Genomic DNA, 7,370 nt, shown 5'->3' with positions numbered 1-7,370 from the left:
TTGGATGAGGATTCATAAATGACTAGAAAGAAAATTGTACCCTTGATAGTAATAGTGAAATTCTGAAGACGGAAAGGTAATGAATTCTGTTTTGAACATACTGAATTAGAAATGCCTATTGGACTTCTACTTTGTACTATTTGTTCAACAGAGCAATTCACAAGAACTCAAGAGAACTCTAGAATGTATAGATCTGGGAATATATAGATCTGGGAGAATTCTGTATAGTTATGAGAACTGAATCCATGGGAGTGGATGAGATCACTAAGTGAAAGAGTACAGAGAGAAAAGAGAGGAATGCCCAGAACTGATTGCTGGGTGTATACTCACCGTTAGTGATGAACCAGCAAAGGAAACTGAGGTACGATCAGACAGGTAGTAGGAGAACTAGGAGAATGATGACAGAAAAACAAAGGGAGAAGAGAGTACACAAGAGGAAAGAGTCAAGTGCTACAAAGAGGTTAAGAAAGGATGAGAATTGAGAAAAAAGGTCATTAGAGTTGGAGATTAAGAGATCCTTGGTTACTTTAGAGAGGAGTTCCAGTTAAGGCAGATTGCAGAGGGTTTAGAAGAGTGAGAAGAGAAGAACTGTAGATAGTGATCTTTTTTTCAAGGAGTTTGGTTGAGAAAGAGAGTTGAGATGTAGTATAGGGGCAGGTAGGTGGTGCAGTGGATAGAATGCCAGGTCTGGAATCAGAAAGACATCTCCTTGAGTTCAAATCTGACCTCAGATGCTTCTTAGCTGTGTGACCCTTGGCAAGTCACTTAAACCTGTTTGCCTCAGTTTCCTCCTCTGTAAAATGAGCTGGAGAAGGAAATGGCAAATTATTCTAATATCTTTGCCAAGAAAACCCCAAATGGGGTCATAAAGAGTTGAACATGATTGAAACCGCTCATCAACAACAAATGACCATGTTGTCTCTCCTGAAAGAAAATAATCTTCTTGAGGTCAGAAACTGGTTTTATATTTGTAGCCCCAGTGCTTATAGTAGATGCTTAATAAATGCTTGTTGAAAGATTGATATCTGAAGAATGAATCTTTCTATAAAATCTCTGACATCTAGCATTTGTTTGATGGCCTCACAAAATGGGATTCTTGTTACAGTCAATTCTACTTTTTTTTCATAGTTCTAATTGTTAGGAATTTTTACTTATATTGAGCTGAAATCTGCCATTTGCAGTTTTTATCCGTTATTTCTTATTTTGTACTCTGGAATCAAGCAAATTAAGTCTAATTCTTCTCTTACATGACAGCCCTTCAAATATAGCACTTGATGATGTGGTGGGGAGGGAGAGAGGAGAAAGGAATAAAGATTTACCAAGTGCCTATGCCTACTCCGTGCTAAGCATTGTACAGATATTATCTTGTCCCATTCAAGGTATTTTCTCCTCTTAGCTAAATATAAGCAATTTCTTTCAACCAATCCTTATATGACATGGCTTCAATTTCCCTAATCATCTTGGTCACCTTCCTAAGGAGAGTTTCTAACTTGTCAACGTTCTTCCTAAAATATGGCATCTAAAATTTAACACTACAGTCTAGGTATGGGCTGACCAGGGCCAACTATGGCAGAGCTACCACCTAGATCATTTTGAATACTATACTTTTATTAATGTAACACAAAGATAATTTAGCATCTTCGGTTGTCATATCACATTATTGACTCATTGACTTTGCAGTTCACTAAGGCTTACCTTTATCTATCCTCCCATATAACTGTGCTACGGATTTTTTTTAAAACCAGTGTGTAAGACTTTACATTTATCCCTGCTCAGGTACTTATAACCTAATAACTCTGTTCAATTTCATTTTAATAAATTTGGTTCATTATTACAGTCTGAGATATTTTTTGAGATTGATTCTGTCATCCAATATATTATCCATTCCTCCAAGCTACACTTAATCTGAAAATTTGATAAATCTGACATTTATGTCTTCGACAAATCATTGAAAAAAATGGGGCCAAATGACACTTCGCTGGAGCTCTCTATTCAAGTTTCACATCAACACGTTAATCAGTCATGCTTGGGGTCTGGTTTTTCAAGCCATTCCAAAGCTGCCTAATTGTTCTGTCATTCAGCCCATGTCTCTCTGTCTTGTCTAGCATGAGAAACTGTCAAACATCTTGCTTATGATCTTCAAATCAAATAATCCCATCAAAAAGCAAAGGGTAATTCTTTTAAAATCTTCATTTTTATTTTATTATTTTAAAATTTAATATAGTTTCCAGTTCCAAATTCTATCCCTCCTCTCCCCCTGTCCCCACTTACTTAGGAGGCAAGAAAAACCAATTCAGAACCAATTTCTGAATTTAGCCATGTACCAAAAAAAAAAAAAAAAAAAAAAAAAAAAAGGAAGGAAGGAAGGAATGAAGGAAGGGGAAAGAAAGAAAAAAGAAAAACCATTCTTCAGTCTGGACTCTGAGTTCATTAGTTCTTTATTTGGAGGTGGATATAGCATTCTTTATCATGAGTCTTTTGGAATTGTGGTTGATCACTGTGATTGTCTTCTCAGGTTATTCTGACACCATCCTCTTCATTATTTCTTAAAGCACAACAGTATTCCATTACCTTCCTATGTCATAACTTGTTCTGCTATTGTTAAAATGTTTTTCAGTTGTATCTGACTCTTCATGGTCCCATTTGGGATTTTTTTTGGCAAAGATACTAGAGTAGTTTGCCATTTTCATCTCTAGCTCATTTTACAAAAGAGAAAACTAAAACAAACAGGGCAAATTGACTTGCCCAGGGTCACACAATTAGTAAGTGTCTGAGGTCAGATTTGAAGTCAGGAAGGTGAGTTTTCCGATTCCTGTCCTGGCACTCTGTTGACTGTGACATTTAGTTGTCCTATAATGTTTTCATCCATTCCCTGATTAATGATCATCCCCTCAGTTTCCAATTCTTTGCTGCTACAAAAAAAGAATTATACAATTTGTCTTTTTCATCTTTCTTTGGTGTCTTTGAGATGTAGACCTCGTAGTGGCATCACTGGCTCAAAGGGTATGCATAATTTAATAGCTTTGAGGGCATAGTTCCCACCTACTTTCCAGAATGGTTGCACTAATTCAAAGTTCCATCAACAGTGCATTAGTGTGCCTATTTTCCCATATCTCCTCCAGCATTTCTAATTTTCCTTTTTTTATCATCTTAGCCAATCCGATCAACATGAGGTGATGCCTCAAAGCTGTTTTAATTTCCATTTTAAAAATAATTAATATTTTGAAGAATTTTTTTATATGGCAATTGAGCTTTGATTTCTTCCTTTGAAAACCGACTATTCATACCTTTTGACCATTTATCATTTGGGGAATGGCTCAAAGAACACTTCCTTACCAGTGTTCTTTTCTCTTTGCCATATTGTTTCATTATAGCTTTTTAATCAATTAAATAAAGTAGATATTTCTAGTTGTTGAGAACAATCAAACATCCTCTTTTGGTGTATGATGAGTAAGGGATAAATTGGGGAGGTCTGTTGACTTATGGAGGGGAAAGGCATAAGAATTTACATAGTACCTACTGTGTGTCAGGCTTTATAAATATTATCTCTGATTTTCACAGTGATCCTGTGGGGGAAGTGCTATTATTATCCTCATTTTACAGTTTAGGCTCATGGAGATTCACTATCCAGGTAATTCAATATTTATGTGGGCTATTGCAGTTGAAGGACATTTACTGAAATCCAAAGCATTGCTAGTGCTGGTGTTCTTAATTTTTGAGATTTTTATGAGTTGTGCTTATGGCTTGACAAATTTTTATTAGGTTCTTTTGGCTTTAGTTGGTTATATCTAGGATAATAGATTTAGAGCTGGAAAGGATAGTACAGGCTTTTAAGTCCAGTGGCATCTCAGAGAGGTTAAATGCGTTGCCTAGGGTCACACAACTAGTATCTGAAACAGAGTTTGAACTTGGGTCTTGTCCCTTCTAGTACTGGGAACTTATAATGTAGATTTCTTTCTTTCTTTCTTTTTTTTTTTGCCACCCATACACGCTCCATTTTATTGGACAGTTTCCAAGGAAAAAACCCAACATTTGGCACAAGAATGTTAATTTTTCATTTTTTGGACACAGACACAAAATATCCCTGCAGGGGATCACATTGTGCAATTGAAACAATGAACATTTTATTGAAGTACTAGACTATGACACCACACACAACCTTAATAGTGTAGAAAACACCTATTAGACATATATCCAAATCCACATTTAATAAAATATCATTTGAAGTATTGCAAGTCTGACATGGATTCTGCTGTTAGTCCTTCTCTAGGGGGCTGCATAGCATTAGTACAACTTAACAAGGATGTTACATAAATCCTTTACTTCAGTGAATTTCTTTCTTCTTCTCCTTCTCCTTTTCCTTCTTCCTCCTTTTCTTCTTCTTCCTCTTCTTCTCCTTCTTCTCTTCCTCCTCCTTATCCTCCTCCTCCTCCTTTTCCTTCTTTTACTTTGACTTCTACTGTTGCACCTTCTCTTCCTTCTTTTCCTCCTCCTTTCTCTTCTTCCTCATCCTTCCTTCCTTTTTCCTTTCTTTTCACCTCTCTTTTCTCTTCTTCCTCCTTGCTCTTCTTTCTTTTCTCCCCCCTTTTTCCTCTCCCTCTTCCCCTGCCTCCTTTACATTTTCCTCCATCCTCTTCCTTTTCTTCTCCCTTTTTTCTTCTATTTCATTAATAAAAGGAGCACCAGTGTAGAACTTCCTATAAAAAAATAGATAATGATGTCTTTAACATTCATAGTCTTTAGAAAAGGATTCTTAACCCGGAAATTTATGAACTGGAAACAAAATTTTTTTGATAGCTGTATTTCAGTATAATTAGCTTCCTAGTTACAAAAGAAACCAATGATATTAGCTTTATTTTAATGCATATTAAAACATGATTTTATTCATTTTAAACACGATTCTGATAAGGGGTCCATAGGTTTCATCAGACTGCCAAAGAGGTCCATAACACGAAAAATGTTAAAAGCCCCTATGACTGAGCTATCTAACTGAGGCATTGAGATATTAAATAGTTTCTACAGAGTCTCATAGCCAATGGGTGTCAGAGATGGGATTTGAACCTGTTTTCTCAATTACAAAGCCAGCTCTTGCTCACTCCGACACATCATCTCCTCTCAGAGCCAGCCTCTCACTGGATGCCACACCATAAATGAGATAGTTCCAGCTACTTTACCCTAACAGGCAGCTAGGTGGTATAGTGGATAGAGTGACTGGCCTGGAGACAGGAAGACTCATCTCCCTCAGTTCAAACCCTTACTAACTATGTGACCCTGGGCAAGTCACTTACCCTGATTTTAGTTCCTCATCAGTAAAAAAATGAGCGGGAGAAGAAAAATGGTAAACCTCTCTAGTATTTTTGGCAAGAAAATCACAAAGGGTCAGACATGAGTGAAGCAACTCAATAACAACAGGAAGTGGAACACTAGAGTAATTACATTTTTCTCATCTTTTTCTTCCTTTGGTCAGAAAGGTTGCTTTGACAAGCTGCCTGCCCCTCAAGATCTGACTCCCAGATATGACCTCACAAAAAATCTTCTGTTTTCTTCTTTAAAACAGAAATTATTTATATCTATTTTTTATTAAGTGGATATAGGGGAAAGCTATAGAAGATTTGGAATCAGCTCCAGCAGAACAGGAGTGATCGATATATTGCTGCATGTAGATGATATCAGCTAAAGAAATATTGATGCCGGCTTAAAGTAATGAGAGGCTGGATCATGTCTTTTTTATTAGGCAAACAAATAAAAACAAAACACCCTAAGACCAAAATATTGAAGCAGTTAAGCAAATATCCTCTTGCCCGGGGAAGTAAATATTTATTTTAAGCAAATCAAGACCATCAATTTAATTTATTGGACTACCTCTCTGCCTTTGGGAGGTAGGGTGGCTGGTAAAATAACATTGGTGGGCTGGCAGAATTTTGGTACTTAGGGATTTGTGCTAAAGCTCTAATCAATTCCATCTACAGAGCGCAGTATCACAATGTTCTAGTTCTTAGAAACTGGACTGTTTAATCACCATCCCTGAAGTTTTCCTTGGGAGAAATTGCAAGCCTTCAGATGGATTAAAAGCCATGTATGATCTTACTGCTGTGGTTTAATCATTATTGGGTACCCACAAACAAGTTGTGACTACCTCCCCCAATTAGTCTGGGCAAGTCCCCATGATGGCAGATCATCAGGAAGAATACACACATTTTCTGGAAAAGTAGGGGTTATTTCATAGTTCACCAGGCAGAGGAGGTCCAGTTGCTGGAAGGGATTGTTCAACTAAATATGTTAGACATTATTTTCAATTTATACACAGCAGAGTCTCACTATGACACTGGGATCCCATTATACCCAATTGCGAAATTAATTTTCCTGGTAGGTCTTCATTTTATAGGGATCATTCAAAAGGGAAAAAAGAAAATTGACCTTTGATTTTAGAGTTGTTATTTATCTACAAATGAATTTAAGGTTTTTGTTATTATTTTGTAAAGTTAAAGTTTTAAAAGGGGAAAATATTTTACACATTTTCATATGTCTGATAAATAGTCAAACTCAAGATTGAGTAAACGCTGCATGGGGAAGTCTGCACCCACAGCGTAAAATCAGAGATGTTTGGAGATGAATTTTTCATGGGAATATTTTAGAAAATGTAGAGTTAAATGTGATCCTTTTTTCTTTAATTTTTTTCTACTTGAAAGCGTTTATTTTCTTTCCCTCCTACAGTGTACACCCATGGGAGGGGGGAAAGCCCCAAGCCCTGTGATAAATATGCATGGGAAAACAAAACAATTTCCCACAGTGCCCATATCCAAAAATTTACATCTCATTCTGCACTCTGATTCTTTCACCTCTCTGTCAGGAGTTGGGCAGCATTCTTCCTCATCAGTCCTATAGAACTGTGGCTAGTCATGGCAGTCATCAGAGCCCTTAAGTCTTTCAAAATTGTTCATTTTTACAGTATTGATATTACACCAAAAATTATCCTCATGGTCTGTTCACTTTACTCAGTATCAGTTCATGCAAGACTTTCCGGGTTTCTCTGTAACCATCCCTTTCAACATTTCTTATGGCACAGTAATATTCCATTACATACATAAACTATAATTTGTTCAGCTAATTGATGGATATTCCCTTAATTTTTATTTCTTTGCCACTATAAAAAAAGAGTAGCTTTGAATATTTTTGTAAGTCCTTTTTCTCTTTCTTTGATATTTTTTGAGTAGAGATCTACTATTGATTATTGGTGGGTCAAAAGGTATCTGTGCACAATTTAGTGGCTTTGGAGGCATAGTTCCAAATTTCTTTCAACAGGAACTGAACCAATTTATGGCTGCACTAGCAGTGCATTAATGAGCGTGTTCCTCTGTAGCCCCTCCAAC

Source organism: Notamacropus eugenii, chromosome 7 (genome assembly GCF_028372415.1).
Source record: "Notamacropus eugenii isolate mMacEug1 chromosome 7, mMacEug1.pri_v2, whole genome shotgun sequence".
NCBI classification, from domain to species: Eukaryota; Metazoa; Chordata; class Mammalia; order Diprotodontia; family Macropodidae; genus Notamacropus; species Notamacropus eugenii.
This window is presented reverse-complemented; position numbering follows the sequence as displayed.